General features: G+C 51.3%; 2 pseudogenes; one reads left to right on the forward strand and one right to left on the reverse strand.

Moving 5' to 3' along the window:
* The window catches only part of LOC149355015 (calsyntenin-1-like), a 489555-nt pseudogene that overhangs the window by 318084 nt on the left and 153108 nt on the right, over positions 1 to 18363 (reverse strand).
* LOC149355022 (uncharacterized) lies at positions 11274 to 12816 on the forward strand (annotated as a pseudogene).

Raw genomic sequence — 18363 nt, forward strand, 5'->3', positions numbered from 1 at the left:
TCACACTTTTTCAAAGTCCTGTTCACTAGCAAAAGCCAATTAAAATGCCTAGAATCTTGACACAATGAACTGGAGATTTATTGTAGCTTTGTTACCAGGGCCTGTGTTCTTGATTTTCAGATTGCATAAGCATACAATAACTTTTGTTATGGAAAAATAATTAACCATGTGTTGCCTAAACCATCGACAATAAAGGAAACAAGTGTGAACTTGGAGATAGTTGAACTTCTACTGGAATAAATTTGTGCACATCATGTCACGAACAGGTTCCTAGCATTCCCCAAATGCTAAGTAACAGCAAGGAGCATACAGTCGTGCATCAATATGAATGGACTGGTTCGTTCCCGGGCAGAACTGTCCACTAGCAGAATCATTCACAAAAATAAATCATGACAAGTAACACAGAAATAAAAAAATCCTGGCACATAATGTACGATAAGCGCAAGATAAAACTTTCGCACTGCATTTTACTCGTGGCTGGACAAAACGTACAGGACTACAAACGTGTGGTTGAAGAGATTCAAGTTCATGTTGCTACAGGGGGTTAATTCCTGTAGCGTAATAGCAAAGTATCCTAGATAGTACCTTCATGCCATGCTGCACAACACACCCACACACACTTTGCACACTGTCGACGCTGGCCACACAGTCATATTTGTCACCATAACTGCTTGAGGAAAGACGATCACTGCAACTCAAGGGGAGGGCAAAGTGGCTGCCTCGCAGTAGGGCTCTGGAGGATAAGCGCGAACAGTCTCTCACGCGGCGCCTGAGATTTGGAAAAAAGCAGCAAAAGCTTGACAACACAATTGGCTAAAGAGTTGTCTTGTCCAGCTTGAAGCCGTACACTTCATAGCCTCTGCCGACAGTCACCATCTGAATAGAAGTATGCAAACGGCACACCTTCCACCAAAACATCACATGCTACATGAAGCTTTAGACGCATCTGAGGAATATCTTGTTACCACAGGCATGCATGCGTCTGTAGACTAAAATGAAATGCAACGCAATCAAAGAGACACCAATGGCGGCTCAGCACGAGAGACGAGCAGATGAAATTGCCAAAGGAAGGGTGGATTGGTATTCTAGGAATTCCTGTGAGAAGGGAGCAGTGGCAGAATGGCTGCAACAGCAGAAACCCAAGCCGTTAAAAGAAGTGTAATGTGTAAACTCGCACAGTTAGTGTGGTCGGGCACAGTCCTTGTCCCAGCAGTGCTGCTCAGCAGGCCGGCGTTCGCAAGCGCGCACCCGAACTTCGTCAGCTTCGTCTGCTTCGTTTTCTGTCATCTTCCTCGCCTTCGGCAGCGCTAGCCGCTGAGGCAGCAAACCCCAACTCTCTTTCTTACAATACCCCCGGGGTGAAAAGGCGCCATCCTGGCGGCCTAAGGGCACGAGACGAGAGCTGGGCCATAGTAGGCCTTCAGGCGGTCTAAGTGCACGATTTCACGGCCGCGGCGGCGATGGTCCGACGAAGGCGTGATGGGCTCCACAAGATAATTAACTGGCGATGTCTGCTGAACAACGCGATAGGGGCCCTGGTATTTGCTCAGCAGTTTTGTAGACTGTCCTGGGCTAGAGGAGGGCACCCAAAGCCAAACCAAGGAGTCCGGAAGGTAAGGCGGCGGCAGACCGGGAGAAGCGGCGCGGGAGCTGTTCTGACGGTGCTGGTCGTGTGCAGTAAAGGAACGGGCGAGTTGACGGCATTCTTCGGCATGCGCAGCGGCTTGAGAGACGGTTGTAAATTCGGACGAATCGGGGCAGTAAGGGAGTATGGTGTCCATGATGGAAGAAGGCTCGCGTCAGTACAGAAGAAAATACGGGGAAAAACCAGTAGTGGCTTGCGTTGCAGAGTTGTAGGAGTATGTAACGAAAGGGAGAACGCGGTCCCAGTCTGAGTGATCGGCAGAAATGTACTTGGCCATCATGACGCCGAGGGTCCGGTTCAAGCGCTCGGTCATGCCGTTCGTCTGCGGATGGTACGAAGACGTCGTGCGGTGAACGATATGACACTCCCGAAGGAGGGCTTCCACGACGCCGGACGAGAAGACGCATCCCCGGTCGCTGAGCAATTCCTGAGGCGCACCGTGACGAAGAATGAGTTTCTGAAGTATGAAACCGGCTACGTCAGAGGCCGTCGCAGCTGGCAACGAGGCAGGTTAGGCATAGCGCGTGAGATGATCAATGGCGACGATGATCCAGCGGTGCCCTGCGGCAGTGATGGGAAGAGGGCCATAAAGGTCAATTCCAACACGGCCGAATGGCCGGGCGGGACACGGTAAAGGTTGCAGAGGAGCAGGTGAGAGCGGTGGTGGGTTCTTGCGACGCTGACACTCCAGGCAAGAGCATACGTACTGGCGGACGAAACGGTACATGCCCCGCCAATAATACCGAAGGCGTAGGCGGGTAAAGTTTTCAGGAGACCGGCATGAGCGCATTGCGGGTCATCATGATAACAGGCACAAATGGCGGAGCAGAGATGCCTTGGAATCACGAGCAGCCATTTGCGACCATCGGGGAGGTAGTTCCGACGGTACAGCAGCTGTTCGCGCACGGCAAAGTGATGGGCTTGACGTCGGAGCGCTCTAGAAGGGAGGCGCGCTGAGCGGTTGGCTAGGAAATCCAGAAGAGAAGTAATCCAAGGATCCTTGCGCTGCTCAGAAGCCATATCAATAGTGTCGAGAGAAGGTGTGAGGCCGGAAATAGATGGTGGGTCAGGCTCAGAGGTAACAGGGGAGCGCGAGAGAGCGTCGGCGTCGGAGTGTTTACGACCGGAACGATAAATGACCCGAATCTCGTAATCTTGTAAACGCAGAGCCCAACGAGCGAAGCGGCCAGATGGATCTTTGAGTGACGACAGCCAACAAAGGGCATGGTGATCGGTAATGACATCGAACGGGCGCCCGTATAAGTAAGGACGAAATTTTGTGATCGCCCAAATAATCGCCAAACATTATTTTTCTGTGACGGAATAATTAGTCTCCGCTTTTGTGAGCGCACGGCTGGCGTAAGCAACGACGTACGCATTGAAACCAGGTTTCCGCTGAGCTAGAACAGCACCGAGACCAATGCCGCTGGCGTCTGTGTGCAGTTCTGTTGGCGCGGAAGGGTCGAAATGGCGCAAGATCGGAGGAGAGGTGAGGAGCTGGTGCAGCGTTCCAAAAGCTTCGTCGCATGCAGGGGACCAAGCCGACAAGTCGTGGCTACCAGCGAGAAGTTGCGTCAGCGGGGCGATAACGGCAGCAAAATTCTTGATGAAACGGCGAAAGTAGCAGCAAAGGCCAAGAAAGCTTCTGAGTTCTTTCAGGGATGTGGGCTGCGGGAAATCAGCAACTGCGCGGAGCTTGGCAGGGTCCGGGAGTACTCCATCCTTGGACACGACGTGGCCTAGGATAGTCAGCTGACGAGCGCCGAAGCGACACTTTTTCAAGTTTAGCTGCAGGCCAGCGTCACTGAGACAGCGAAGAACACTCTCGAGGCGAAGAAGATGAGACGCAAAATTCTGAGAGAAGATGACAACGTCGTCCAAGTAGCAGAGGCATGTCTGCCATTTAAGGCCACGGAGGATGTTGTCCATCGTACGCTCAAAAGTGGCAGACGCGGTGCAGAGACCGAAGGGCATCACATTAAATTCATACAGCCCATCAAGCGTGATGAAAGCTGTTTTCGGGCGATCGACGTTGGCCATCGGCACCTGCCAGTACCCAGAGCGCAGATCCAACGAAGAAAAGTACTCCGCTCCCTGCAGGCAATCCAGCCCGTCATCGATACGAGGCAGGGGGTAGACGTCCTTCCGAATAATTTTGTTTAGCCGGCGGTAGTCTACGCAGAATCTGATGGATCCGTCCTCCTTCTTGACGAGCACGACTGGAGAAGCCCATGGGCTGTGAGAGGGCTGGATCACGCCGCGATGTAGCATGTCGTTCACCAGTTCATCAATGATGCGGCGCTCGGCGGAGGAGACGCGGTAGGCGCGTTGGCGCAAGGGTCCATGGGTGCCATTGTCGATCTGGTGGCGAACCGCTGCGGCACGACCCAACGGTGCTTGAGGAGAGTCGAAGGATGCGCGGAAGCGCTGCAGCAAAGCGATGAGCTGGGCGCGTTGGTGAGGTGGTAGAGCGGCATCGACAGAATGGGAAAATATATCCGGGGAGGACGGGTCGGCGACGTCGGCGGGAGGAGTGAGGGCGTTGATGTCATGGGCGTCAGGGTCATCAAGGACAGGAGAAGCGTCGTCGAGATCGATGACATCAACCGTACCAAGTGATTCTCCCCGAAGTAAAGTGGTGGGGAAAGGCAACGGGTTCGCGACGTACAGAGCGCCACAATCACCAGCAAGTGTGAGCACGGCATGAGGGAGCAAGACAGACTTTCGGTGCCCACAAAGAAGTGAGGGTGAATAATAGACAGTAGCGTCAGAGAGGGCAGCACAAGTCAGCGGCACGAAAACAGAAGAGAAAGCTGGTACGTCGACGTCGTCAGCGGCGAGAATAGGCGCGGCGGTAACAGCGGAGGAGTCCACAAGAGCATCACACAGCGGCGACAAATCAATTTCAGCACGTGCACAGTCAATGATGGCGTGATGCGCGGAGAGAAAGTCCCACCCGAGGATGATGTCATGAGAGGAGCGGGTGAGAACGAAGAACTCAATGGTGTAGGAGAGGCCTTGGATGACGAGGCGGGCAGTGCACGCTGCGATAGGGCGAATGGGGTCAGCGCTGGCGGTGCGAAGCGAAAGGTCAGAAAGCGGCGTCATCACTTTTTTTAATTTGCGGCACAAGTTGCGACTAATGATGGACACGGCAGCACCAGTGTCAATAAGCGCGTCAACAGTAACACCTTCAACGATCACTTCAAAAACGTTCATAGGGCTTGAGACGGTCGTTGACGGCGCAGTTCTTGCCTCCGGAACTGCGGCGCCTAGTTTTCCGCTTGAAGAGGTGGGGACCGGCGGCGCATAGGAGAGAGCGAATGGCGTCGAGGAGACTGTGACCGATGGCTTCGGTTGTAGGAGTCTGAGCGAGGCGGAGAGGGATTCGGAGGCGGCAGAGAAGAGACAGGGACGGAGGGAAATGAAGCGTCGTTCGTTGGCGAGCGCCCGTAGTCGTAAGGACCGGATCCGCGCGTACGGCAACAGCGGGCCACATGACCAGCGAGACCGCAGGCATAGCATGTGGGGCGGTTGTCAGGGGTGCGCCACGGATTCACAGGGCGGGGACCGGTGCGAGGCAAAGGATGGTGAGTGCGTGGCAGTGCAGGGGCGAGCTGCTGCTGAGGGTACACGTTGACAGGCGGCGCATAAGTCGGAAGAACCGGCTGAGGTCATGGCCAGATGACTGCTTCAGCGTATGTCAACGGTACAGTGACCAGAGTAGGTGAATTAATGGGCGGCAGGACCTCAGCTACCTGCTCCTGGATTACACGCTGAATCGAAGGCGATAGTGATGGCGTTGGGGCGGGTTGGGAGGTAACCAGCGATAACTGACGGGCGACCTCCTCTCGCACAAACTGCTTGATGTGCTAAAGAAGGGTCGGCTGATCGTTAGCAGGACCGCCTACCGCCAAGCTCGAAAGGTTGTCGTCCGGGCAAATGACACGCCGGTTTGGCATGACGCTGTTTTCGGAGCTCGTCGTAGCTCTGACATAAAGAGACGACGTCTGAGACGGTTTGAGGATCTTTAGACACCAGCATCTGAAATGCGTCGTCCTCAATCAATTTCAGAATGTGTTTGATTTTGTCAGCCTCGCTCATAGATGGATTGAGCCGCTTACACAAGTCAACAACGTCCTCGATGTAGCTGGTGAAATTCTCGCCATTCTGCTGGGCACGACTGCGCAAACGTTGTTCGGCACGAAGTTTTCGGACAGCGGGGCGGCCGAAGACGTCAGTCAGGCTGGTTTTGAGAGCCGCCCAGGTAGTAAAATCCGCCTCATGGTTGCGGAACCACAAGTTGGCGACGTCAGTCAAGTAGAAGATGACGTTCGTGAGCTTAACGACATCATCCCATTTGTTGTAGGCGCTCACGCGTTCGTAGGAGGCCAGCCAATCTTCTACGTCGGTGTCGTCAGTGCCGCTGAAGATTGTCGGGTCGCGCTGACGGACGGCACCGGAACAGATGACAGCCTGGGCAGGTTGGACCGAGGTGTCGGACGTCATGGTAGAGCCTGGTAGCCTGGGCATCGTGGCGTAGATCCACGGGGAGAACAAGCAGCACCTCCACCAAGTGTAATGTGGAAACTCGCACAGTTAGTGTGTTCGGGCACAGTCCTTGTCCCAGCAGTGCTGCTCAGCAGGCCGGCGTTCGTAAGCGCGCACCCGAGCTTCGTCAGCTTCGTCTTCTGTCATCTTCCTCGCCTTCGGCAGCGCTAGCCGCTGAGGCAGCAAACCCCAACTCTCTTTCTTACAGAAGTAATAATAAATGGTGCCAGCTGACCAGCAACCCATCAGCTCTGCTGCAGCAAGAGCAAAACTCGTGCGCCAACCTGCGGCCACCATCTTCCCCTAATCCTCAATAGAAACACAGAGCACACTCCTGTTACATGGTGCCACATCTCTCAAGCTGCTCCGCAGCAGGACCACACATCTATTCATCTTGAGCACATCTACGCAGCCCCGAACAAAACTAAACCTCAACTAGCCAAAGCATTTAGAATTGCACAGCTCATCCAGCCATCCACTACTAAAGAAAGGCAGGAAACACGGCATCAGAACTGTACTGTCAGAAGAAAGCAAGCCAGAATTAACTTCTCAAACATGCTGCCATAGGCTGATTTCCAGCCTGGCACAGCTGCTGGTGAGTCAGTGTGCAAGAATATTTTTGCCCAAGGCAGCAAAGCTGTTGCAACCCATATTAATGAACGTGACAGATGAAAAACATACTGGAAGCCAAACAACAATCTTTGCCAAGAAAGACATGCCAAGGATTAGCCAACCTTGAAAGACGGTCAGATGCAACTGTCCGACCCATCACAAACTGAACAGTGATGAAAAGAGGACCGCAGATCAATGTCGCAGGACCGCAAAGTCAATGTCGCAGATAATTTCAAAGAGAGGAGCAGCATATTCATCAGAAGCCCACATGTGAGAAAAAATATGACGGCTTAAACCACAGTCCAAGAAAAGTATGAATACCGAGGCTGAAGAAAACAAACCAAACGATAAAAATCAACAAAAAATCCAGCAATGCCAGAGCAGGCAACTTGTGTTAAACAGCATCTCCTTTGAAGCTGCCATGCAGGAGCAGACTGTGTATTCACCCTAAGTACATTTATGTGGCCCACAATGAAAGAAAACCTTCATTTACCCCAGCTAAAACAATTCCAGTTCATTCAGTCATCCAGTAGTAGCCAGGCACGGCCCCGCCGTGGTGGCTCAGTGGTTATGGTGCTCGGCTGCTGGAACGAAAGATGCGGGTTCGATCCCGGCCGCGTTGGTCGAATTTCGATGGAGGCGAAATTCTAGAGGCCCGTGTACTGTGCGATGTCAGTGCTCGTTAAAGAACCTCAGGTGGTTGAAATTTCCGGAGCCCTTCACTACAGCGTCCCTGATGGTCTGAGTTGCTTTGGGACGTTAAACCCCAATAAACCAAACCAAACCAGTAGACAGGCATGAAACACAAATCACACAACCTTTCCTGCTTATCAGAAGGATCATTCTATGTTTGTAGGTGCCATAATGGAGCACATACCCTTATGCAAGCTGTTCTGGTGTGTGCGCGTGGGGGAGGGGATGCATATGGCATTGTGCTATGACTACGGCATAATGCAGACAGCCCGAGTAGAAGCACAGTACAAAGTGGTGCTGCATGTGGTGATGGAACTGTACTGTTCGCTCGCCTAGTCGCACTAGCTATGACAATCATTCAAAGAGCAAAAGAAGGAGAAAGTGGCACGCTCACACTCATTAGGACCAGCAGCTGACATAGCAGACTCTTGCAAAACGTTTCAGTTGTCTGCAAGGTTCTTCGCTAGGGCATTCCTCACAGCTATTCCCGATGGCTCTATTCGGCTACTCGTGCATAATGGCTGAGGACGCCTTTCGTTTGCGCTTTGCACGACACTCAGCCAGCCTGCATCGCACTGATCACTGAGGCACTCGAAGATATTGTGTAGCACACAAGCAGCACGGATCACATTTTTCACATTGTGAATATCGCACTCAAGGCCCTTCAACAACATTCTGAAGCGTGCCTTCACTCGTCCAAACGCGTTTTCAACAACACGTCTGGCACTTGATAAATGGTAGTTGAAGGTCTGTTCGGGCGACCCAGCAGCACCAGGAAAGGGGTAAGGCTTCATAACATGCCTCTGCAGAGCAAACGCTTGGTCAGCAAGGAGGACGGGACCAACTTGTACCCCTTGAATTTCCTTTGTTGCTGACTGGAAGAGATTACTGGATAGAATACGTGGAAGACGTGAGGTCTGAAACACGGCAGAGTCATTATTCCTTCCAGGACTCCCACTGTTCGTGTACAAGAACTTGTAACTGTGGTCGACCACAGCGAGGAGGATGGTGCTGTACCACCCTTTATAGTTGTAGTAATCTGCCGCCTCCTCCTTTGGAGGGCACACCTCAATATGGCAGCCATCCAGTGCACCAACACCTTGTGGGAAGCCACAAATTGCTGTGAACTGGCGCATATGTTCATGCAATTCATGACACTTCGGGAAGCCCACAAATCGCGCTTCCAAGTTCTGCACAATCACTCCACAGAACTCTCTGAATACCAGATTGACGGAGGCAGGGCTCACGCCAAAGAGGTTGGCGACAGTCCGCTCTTCAGCTGATGTTGCGAGGCGGTAAAGGCCAATCGCCACACGTTTTTCGAGTGTAATTGCCTTTCGCATGTTCGTATCTTGCCGCCGCATGCTCTCACAAGCGCCCACAATGTATTGGAATGTGGAGCGGTTTATTCGGAAATTCTCGCGGAAGCTGCTGTCCGGAAGATGTGCCAACGTCGTTTCATACCACGACTCTGGGCGCGGGTGCATCCATACACCACGCTGCCGTGTGCATTGCCCCATCGCCGCCAACAAAAGGCGTTTAGCTCGCCTTCGATGACGCCTGCTCTTCGCTTCCAGCATGTCGATGTCGGCGCTCAGAGCAAGCTGCTGCAAGCGGAGGCGTTGAAGTGCTGCCTGATGCGCCGCGAAAGCAGCCCAAAATTCAGCGTCGGCGTCGTCCGCAACGTCCGCCACAGGCCTGCTCAAAGCCATCACAGCCGCAGTGTTCAACGTCGGAAAAGAATGATATGCTCACAAGACACGATTTCGCACACCAGTCGAGGCACCGCGCTTGACTCCTCTCATGACGCACACACGTTGCGATTGATGTCAAAAGCGGCACAATTATAGTTCACTGTAGGCACAATGCTCACATTCATGGAGGAAGGAAAGCATTGCTGCTCCTAGGAAAGTAGTGGCTACAGGTGGCTATTGTCGGCTATAAAGTCAACTATGATCATTGTTTGTAGACTTCCTTTCAGGTTTTCGTTAATGCCCGCAAATGCGCAAGCAGTGCTCTGCCATGCAGGTAGTAGTGCGAGAAACAACCTCTCTTTCTTTCATTTATCCTTTTTTAATGTAATCTTGTTTAATAATCCACTACTGTAGTTGCAAAAAAATTCACAATGGAGGAAGTCACATGGTGGTTTCTGTCATTCTATCCGACATGCCCAAACCGCGTGTAAGCGCAGGTAACTATGGTTTGCGCTAACCATTGTTAAGACCTATAACTGCAGTTAACGTTAACTATAGTTAGGCTGCCCGTGTAAAGAGGGTATAAGGGTGCGTTTTTTTCTTAAGCGGAAGAAGAGTGACCATCACATAGCAGTATGTAGTATTGAGGTCCAAATCAACCAAGTTGGCTGTGTAATTTTTCTGCACGCAGATACAGGTAGAGGGGTCCTGCTGGAACGTAACATAATTTGTAAGAGTTGCGCCGCTCCCTCGCTCCTGGAGGGCAACCACCGCAGGAAGTGAATCGAATGTTAACAGGAAGAGCCGGAGGTTCGCCCGCTTGGCGCGGGTACGGAATACCCGGCAGTTCTACTGGGTAATTTGGATGGGGGTGGCCGAATTGGTATGAGGAAAGCGCCTAATTTGAGGCCTGTCGGCCATGGTTAGTTAAATGAGAGGGTGATGGTAGGGACGTTGCTCCGGAGCCAGTACTCGCAGTGAGGGGGCCATCCTCTATGCCGGAGAGCGAGCAGCTGTCATCGTCTTCTGCTAAAGTTTCCATGACGCGACGCGAGGTTTTGGGATAGCGGCCAGGCACGTCTTTGAGTAGACCGGCGACTCGTCGGACGCCACGCGAAGATTGTGCGATGTGCTGTGCGCCGATTGTGAGTAAAATTTCGGGAATTTTTACGTTCGCGGTGGTGGTTGCAGTGGAACTTAGACTTTCTAGGGCATTGAAACGGGCGTCCATGCGGGCCTCTAGACGGACCTCAGGTTCAGCGTCCGCGTTCAGTGCTGCGTTCGATGCCGCGGGCTGACTCTCCTTTGCCTGAGTAGCGGGGTGCGAGGGGGGGAGTGATAGGTTGTTTTGATTGCGATTCTAGGACCGCAGTTTTCTGGAGCAGCATCTCAATTTCACCCTCAAGGGCTGCTATTTTGGTTTGCTCGGCACTGCATGCCGCAGAGGGGCAGGAGGGAGGGGAGGAGGAGGCAGCCGGGTCCAAACCGCTCACCTGCGTTCCATGTTTCACAGCGTTGACCCAGGCCCCGGGCTTGTCGTGTGGTGGCGCTGTCGACTGCTTTACAGTGTCGCCGTGTGGTGGCGGCTGCGGCGACGGGCGCTTGCCGGCTCCTAAAGCCGGCAAAGCCATAAACACGGACAAACTCCGCCCCATCTCCCTCACGTCTTGTGGGGAAAGCTGACAGAGCCTATGGTGCAAGACAGGCTGTCCGAGTTTTTGGAAAACCAAAATGTATTCGCCAACACCATGTTCGGGTTCCGCCAGCACCGGTCCTCGCAGGATGTCCTGCTTCAATTAGAGCGCGAAATTCTGAATCCCGTCGAATACACGCTTAATGACAAGGTAGTACTCGTATTCGAATTGAAGGCGGCTTTCGACAGTGTAACACACGACACCATTATGAATTAGCTCTCTCAAACCAACTGTGAACACAACACGTTTCATTACATTAGACAATTTCTCTCTGCCCGGCAATCGCATATCTGGATACAAGATGAAGAGTACGGCCCCTACCCATTAGGTACGAGAGGTACACCGCAGGGCGCGGTCCTCTCACCCCTACTATTCAATATGGCAATGAAGAAACTTCCAGCTCAGCTGGAAAGTGTCGAAGGCATACAGCACGCGTTCAATGCCGACGACATCACCATCTGGGCTAAGCTCAGATCAGTAGGAGACATTGAATCCAACCTGCAGAAAGCGGCGGAGATTGTGGACACTTGCGCCCGCCGCTGCGGCCTTGAATGCTCCCCGGCCAAATCGGAATTTGTGCACATTCGACCCTCGCCGAAGTGCACTACCAAAATCGAACTGTCCCTAGCGAGCGGAGCCATCCCAGAATACGCTGAGATCAGAGTACTGGGTCTCTTTATCAGTAAACGCCGCCATGTCGACACAACACTGAGGAAATTGCGCAAGGTGGGGGACCAGTGTGCCGCATGATCCACCGGGTTTCCAATAACCGCGGGGGGTTACGGTGCAAAGATGCCTTGCGGCTGGCGCACGCATTCGTAACCAGTCGAGTCTTGTACTCGACTGCTTACCATCACCTTCGCAAATGTGATGAGGAAGCCCTGAGGTGGTTCTCCGTAAGATTTACAAGCGTGCTCTCGACCTCCCGGTCACCACGTCCAACCAGCGCTTCCTGGGACTGGGGATGGTCAACACCTTCGTTGAGCTCCGAGAAGCACACTTGACAAACCACTACACAAGACTCTCAAAGACGCCGTCGGGTCGCCGCCTACTTGCCCGACTTCACATCTATCATCCAACACTGACCGAAGAGCGCGTGCGCATTCCCGAAATCTGGACATATGCCCTGCACGTACGCCTTCTGGCCAACATAACACGAGACGACCATAGTGTCCGGCTCCTCGCGCGGGCGGGAGCCTTGGCACGCTACTATGGAAACAAACGTGGAGTGTTTTACGCGGACGCCACCGGCCCACACCATGAGGGTTGGTGCACGCATCTGTCGTCCACCAAAACTCCGCAGTGAACAGCCTTACGTTCAAAGCACAAGACATTACTCATGCAGAAGAGGAGGCAATCACGCTCGCCGCCGCCGATCAGGACTCGCGGGTCATCATTAGCGGCTCGCGAGGGGCCTACAGGAACATCGAAAGGGGCTTCATTCCCTTTTTGGCATACCGAATAAGGGCAACGAAGCGGCCGTCGTCCCGCGTCCCTCACGCTCACTCTCTGGGCATCGCCCTGGCCTCCCCCCGATGCGGACTCCGACCCCAATCCGGCTTTTACCTTCAAGGAAATCATCCAATATTACCAATTCGACCATGCAATCTTTATGAAACCCTGCAAGGGCCTCACGAAGGCGGAGGAACGCTTACTCCTTCGCCTTTGTTCTAAAACACGGCTGTGCCCTGCAGTCATCAAACATTTCGACCCGGCGTGCACAGGGGAGTGCCCGCAATGTAGGGAAAAGTCTTCGGACCTTTACCACATGGTGTGGGCATGCCAATCAACCCCGCGCCCTCCTCCTATCCCCAACCTTTCCCGGGAGGACTGGGGGGCGGCCCTGCTCGACTTCTCTGACCTGGCGAGCCAAAAGGCCCTGCTCGGGTGCGCCCAAGCAGCAGCTACAGCCAATGGGCTGCTGTAATGAGCAGCCCACCTAGCGTTTGTAAGAGACGGCCCCTTAATGACCGCTCCACTCGCTCCCTGTACATATATTAAATATAAAGTTTTTCAAGCAGCCATTCAGTCAGTCGGTCAGAGAATTCCGTTTTTATCTGGGGGATTTTAAAAAAAAATCCTGTGAGCAAACTACTGGCCTAATCGAGAGCCAACTTCGCTCACGGGGCAGCTTGGTATGGTCTACGTTATTTGAAACGCAATTAAACGTCGGTACTTGCCTGCATTTCCTGAAATTAAGAAAAAACTGCCGCCAACTGCGTGTAAAGCTGTCGCAGACGCGAGCCAAGCAGCTGGTTTAGGGTGCCTCGATGCCCAGCGCTGCGCCGTACAGGGTGGAGACACGACCTTCGTGGGCGCCATCTTGGGGCAAGCGCTGAAATGCGGGCCTACGGAGCGTCGGCCGGTATCCTTCTTTAGAACGCGCTTTCGCTAGCAGGCTGAGCTGTATAAGGTTTCTGCATATATGCTCACAGTTCTGAGCACTTTTTGCTTAGTGATATAAATGAGAAAAGAGCTAGCGTTTGCTTACAAGCGCAGCTTTTAGAGCAAATGGCCACTGTGCAGCTAGGACAGCACTTACTCTTTGGCCGTCTCAGATGCTCAAAGCGGTTATTTTAACTGCAGTGACTGCTTCACAGAGCAATGCCTTTTGTACTGCCAGAACATGACGGAGTTTATAAGGTGCATGACATGCAAAAGGCTTTAACTGCGTCTGTTGATGCAGATGAACAACTAGTTGACGTTTTAATCAGCCGCGCATATGAAAAATATTTTGCATCGCAGTCGGCTCGGGTCTCTTCCTGGTCAGGTGGCGTCTCAGGGGTTGGCGAAGAGCCTTTTGTAGCGTCAGGTGTAGAACTACCGGGAAAAAGCCGCGGTGCAGGCGGCTTTCTTCGCTTCGGCTGAGCTGTTCGCGCAAGAAAGAAATTAATTCATCAGTACCTAAAAATATCCGAGGCTCTAGTGCTCCTCAGATTATCTGATGCGGATACTAGGCTAGCAAGCCGAATGTGGGCAAACACGTCTAAAATCAAACAACGTCGGGACAGCCAATGACTTGAGGAGCCGCCGTCCATCCATTCTGTTGCCCTCAAACTGATCTTCCTCGAAGTGGCGCTAAAATGAGAGAGACGATGAAACTGTCATTTCGCGCCTCTGGTCGTGTGCACGCAAACAAATGAGATAATAAAAAAGCGTTAAGGAAGCGGTGCGATATTATAAGCACAGGATCACGAAGTATTTCTGTGGACGCCAACCAATCGACAGCACTAATTCGGGTGTCGGAGGGGCAAATTTAACTTCACTTAAATTTGGGCGTCTCTCATAGCCTTAGTCGCTTTGGGACGTTAAACCCCATAAAAAAAAAAACTTAAATTTGGCTTAACCTCGGACCGGTATTTGCGCGTTTGACAACGGTGCACTTTGCCTCGCGATGTGTCATTACATGGAGAAGAAAGAGCTGTATTCGGGATGAACTTCTGTACTGCGCAGGCACCTTGTTTCCTCTCGACCGCTTACTTAAAGCGACGGCCAGTTCACAATAGAAGTTTCTTCGCGACTAGTCGAATTGCCAGCCATATGCTGTAACCGACTTAATTTTCGCGAGGAACTAACGTTTGCGTTCGTTGCGAATCGCAAATACCTCGAAAAATTATTCCCGTGAATAATTTGAGAAAACGAAGGGGAAGGGGCTTATTATTTGTGCTGCGCAGAATTTAGCACTTGCGAAAAGACCACTTGCGAAATTCCAGAACGGCTGGCTCGTAGGCAGGTTTTTGCAGCCAAAACTCCCTGTTCATAGACTGCATTTTCACTTCCTACTCTGGCCAGAAAAGTGGGTAGGTAGCACGTGGGAGGTTCACCCGTCAGCCCCTATTATATTCTTTTTTGAAAAGGAGAGAGGGGAATGCTCCTTAATCTGCGTGAACCGGAAGCCTCGACGGCTGCTACCAGCTTTCAAGATTCAGTGTAAAGGGCAGCTGTTGAAAGAGCACAATGGCGCATTCCTTCAACAAATACCGGGCTCCACCTGCTTCACGTGTTTTCACCGCGGCTCTGAACAAAAAGAATGTGCGATCGCGAGAGAGTAAAGATCATTGTGAGACACTCCGTGAATGATACGGAATGAGTGTAGCTCACTGAAAGTGAAAAGACGCAATGATTCATATATTTAGCTTGTAAGCCTTCACATAACTGGTAATTCAAAATGTTCCGCCTCAAAAACAAAGCGCGCTACTTCCAATGCCAGGCAATGCGATGCAACACGCGCTGTAATCACGTTTCTAACTAGGCTTCGAGCTGCAGCTTTGCAGGCACACAAAAATTCCTGTTGCGCACAGTGCGAGATTGGCGAACAAGGCAAAAACATATATTCAAACCGCACAAAGTCAGTGCTTACAAGCGGATGGGCGGAGCGGTGTGGTATAATGTTACTCCTACTGAAAGCACATAACTGTGAGCGACATTTAGAAAAAGATCTAAAATCTTTAGCGCAGACAACGACCACGAGAAAGACGGTACACAAACACAAGCGCTTGTGTCTGTCTCTCATCTTCCTCGTGGTCTGTGTCCGCGCTAATTTTTTTTACATTATCTATATGAACAAACTAGCCAAAAAAGAAGTTTTAATGATTCATAAAAACAGCATAGACATTGTGGCTTGCCTCGCATATCTTCGCGCTGTCATTCGCCTTCCAGTTCTCACGCTTCTCTTTCGCCTCCCATATTTTTCTCTGTCCCTCATCCTGTGGAAAACGAAAACGTCGCGCTCCTTTCTTCGCCGAGCCGGCACACAATGGAACACAACACCCTGGCATGCTATTTTTCGTGAATTAAAGCAGTTATCAGCTCAGAATCCAGCGCAAAACACAGTTTCGAACCCTCCACAGCAGCGGCACGAAAAGCGACTTGCCCCAAGATGGCGAGCGCGGAGAAGACGGCGGCGCGGCGCATGCCAAAGCGTGTCACCACCCTGGACGGCGGCGCTGGCATCGAGGCACCCTAAGCTGGTTTGACAGGGCGCGCCATCTGCCGGAATGCGAGGCAAACCACGTCCCGGCTCAGTGGGTGGGAGGGTAGCGCGCTGGCTTCGAAGATGCGGCTCCTCTGTTTGTCTTTACAACCCAAATTGTAAACACTGTGGCCAACGAGCCACCTATGATCACATCCTGTGGGACTGTAAAATAGAGCCACCTCAGGGTGATCTAGTTACTGCTCCTTCTCTCGAGCGGTGGGAGACCGTGCTGGCTAGCTCTAACCCCAGAACGCAAGTTTTGGCGGTGGAGTGGGCTGACAAAGTCGTCGAGGGTTGCGTACTCTCGACCACTTAAGGCGACCTCTTGCCAAGCTTTTTCCGGCGAATAAAATGTTTTACAATCAATCGTAATGAATACGACAAGAAATCGTCGTTGCTAATAATACTAAAAACCACGGTGAAAATGTGACATCGATAGCACTGTACACAATAATTCTAACTTCAGCTGCAGACTTTTGGTTCGTTGACTTCACTGGCATATCACCACACTTGTAATAGAAAACGATGCGTGACGAATCGAACACAAAATGTTGATCTTTCCCGGAGGCACAGAACGGAGAGCAACTCAAAGTCGTCTGAACAAACCGACTGTCGAAACAGACGACACCGAAACGAACGCGCGACCACAAGGGACAAGTTAGCATTATGGTGTGCAGTGCTATCGATGTCACATTTTAACCGTGTTTATTAGCAACGACTATTTCTTGTCGCATTCATTTCGACGCACAGAGTTAATATAACCAACACTAGAGGGAAAGCTGCCCATTGAGCCCATGCGTACCAGTGGGCAACGCATGAACGCCGCCATAATACAACGGTTTGCGTGTGTTACCAGCTGTTTAGACACTTGCTAAATCTGGACAAAAAACTGAGCTGGAACCTGGCGACGTAGTCCGTAGGAAGATGGCAGTATGCAGAGTAGCTCTCGAGTGCTCTAAGCTGCTGTAAACAACCGGGAAATCGTCGCGTTTGGATCATTTCCAATGATATGGAGTGTCGCATATCGACTGTGATTTCATATAGCTGGCTTGTGTCTTCTGAATTGTTATTTGAAGGCAAGTACCACAATTGTGACCTGTTTGGAGTGTATTTCGTTCATAGAGCGCGCGGGATTTTGCACGACCTCTGTTACCGAGTGCAAATACACGTCGGAAATTTGCTTTGGCCCCAAAAGGACGAACACAATTCGCAAAGGTAACGAATGCCCAAGGTAAATGGAGTAACTGCTCGTTCTGGTTTGTTTTTAATGTTCAGCGTTTTGTTATATTAAATGTCGAAGGTTTGTTAAAGTACCGCGGGCTTCTCGGATTTTTTTTTATCTTTCTCCTTCGCCGAGGAAGTCGGTGCCGTGTCTTTTCTGGCCCGGGACGAGCTCATAATGGAATTTTTCGTACGCAGCAACGCCCAGAGATTCATCACGAACGACTGAAACAAGGAGGAGGCAGAAATGCATGAAACAGCATATACTGCTTGAGAAACCTTCGTTTCATGTCTAGAATTTTGCGCACTGAATTGTGGGTGCTTGGTTGGTTGTTGTGGTGGGTTTTTGTTCTCATTTGCTTTTGTGTTTCTTTTATTTTAGGTTTCTGACTGCTTTTGCTTCTAATGTATGACACTGCTTTTTTGCTCAGATTTTTTTATTCTTCTATTTGGTTTCAGAACCCATTTATGTGAAGCTAGGGCCGCTAGTACTTTATACGCACGGGATAAAAAGGGTCCTGTGATTACATGCATGCCTTCTTTTTATGCCGATTTCCTCTCTCTGGCTCTGTTCGGAGCGATAATGCGCTGCCACATCCTTGAGTTGAGGATCATGAGTGTGCCTCTTTTCCGTCTAATAAACAGTTCGTAGAGAGCGCATGTGTTGTCCTTCTTGTGCCGTTGTCGTTGCGGGGTCGTTCATTTCAACAGTGTTACAGTTAATTACCGCATGCATTAGTGCTGAAAAACGTAATAAAAACGCATTTAAGCCAGAACACCTACATCCTTTATAAGTAGCACCAATGTGTACTATGTGAAGCAGACTGAGGCAATGGCGTTAAGAAAGCCGAATCTGTGAAAAAGTAAACGGCAGCAACGTTCATTCGCTTGGTGTAATCCGCCTTTAAAGAGTGTCCCGAGAGCGGGAGATTTTCATTCACACGCTTTGCAGTACAGAGGGCAAAACGCTTGCCTGCAACACCTTCTGGGAACGTTTCAGGCTGAACAAGCGATATCTAGGGAAAACATTTGGTTAAAAATTGTCTTTATATAAGCCACTGCCGTTAAATTCATAGCATTTCATCGTAATATTCTGCCTTCCTGGTCGCAGAGGCTTTAGGAGCGGCACAACGCACAGTTCGTTCCTTCTGGACATGTGTTTTTTGGTCTCTGTACATAGTTGTCGCGAAATGTGCGTATGTATCACTTGCCGCGTTTACTCACAAATGATGCGACATGCCCAGTCCTTTTGGAGCTTTTGCCATGCATCAACGCACG

Source organism: Amblyomma mixtum, chromosome 3 (genome assembly GCF_055824585.1).
Source record: "Amblyomma mixtum isolate Tamu chromosome 3, ASM5582458v1, whole genome shotgun sequence".
Taxonomy (NCBI): Eukaryota; Metazoa; Arthropoda; class Arachnida; order Ixodida; family Ixodidae; genus Amblyomma; species Amblyomma mixtum.